Here is a 1238-nt window from a genome sequence, read left to right on the forward strand (position 1 = left end):
AAGGAAATGCAAATCAAAACCACAATGGGACACCACCTTACACCTGTTAGAATGGCTATTATCAAAAGACAGGAGATGACAGCTGCTGCTGAGGATGTGGAGAAAAGGGAGCCTTTGTGCACTGTTGGTGGGAATGTAAGTTGGTACAGCCACTACTGAAAACAGTATGCAGGGTCCTCAAAATTTTAAAAATGAAACTACCATATGATCCAGCAATTTCACCTCTGGGTACATACCCAAAGGAAATGAAGTTACTGTCTTGAAAAGATATCTGCAATCTCATGTTCATTGTAGCATTGTTTACAGTAGCTGAGACATGGAAACAATATAAACATACAACAACAGAGGAATTTTTTTTTTAAAGTGACACACACACACACTCGAGTATTATTTAGCCATTACAAAAAGAAGGAAATTTAGACAGTATTGATGGACCTTGAGTGCATTATGAAGTGAAATAAGTCACGCAAAGAACGGCAAATAGTGTATATTCCAATTTATATGTGGGATATAAAAAAGCCAAACTTGTAGAAATAGAAATGGAATGGTGGTTACCAGGGTCTACCGGGTGGGGGAAATTAAGAGACATTGGTCAAAGGGTACAAACTTTCAGGTATAAGATAAATTCTGGGGATCTAATGTAGAGAATGGTGACTGTAGTTAACAATACTGTATGATATACTTGAAAGTTACTAAAACAGTAGATGTTCAGTGTTATCACTGCAAAAAAAAGAAAAACTGGTAATTAAGTGATGTGATGGAACTGTTAACTAACCTTATTGTAGCAATCATTATACACCTAAAACTTACACGTTATATGTCAATTATATCTCACTAAAGCTGGAAAAAAATTGAAATTCATGTAAATGAAAAAGAATATACATATCCTATATAATAAAAGCCTAATATGCAAAGGGAGTTTATCACCACCAAGCCAGCAATGCAAGAAATGCTAAAGGGACTGGTGTAAAAAGAAGAAACAAAAGCTCAGAAAGAGAACAGCCACACAAAAAAAGAAATGGCTACAAACAAGTACCTTTCAATAATAACTTTAAACGTAAACGGACTAAATGCTCCAACCAAAAGACATCAAGTGGCTGAATGGATAAAAAAACATGACCCATACATCTGCTGTCTACAAGAAACCCACCTCATTAGAAGGGACTCACACAGACTGAAAGTGAAAGGATGGAAAAATATCTTTCAGGCAAATGGAAAGGAAAAGAAAGCTGGGGTAG

Source organism: Myotis davidii, unplaced genomic scaffold (genome assembly GCF_000327345.1).
Source record: "Myotis davidii unplaced genomic scaffold, ASM32734v1 scaffold274, whole genome shotgun sequence".
Classification (NCBI taxonomy): domain Eukaryota; kingdom Metazoa; phylum Chordata; class Mammalia; order Chiroptera; family Vespertilionidae; genus Myotis; species Myotis davidii.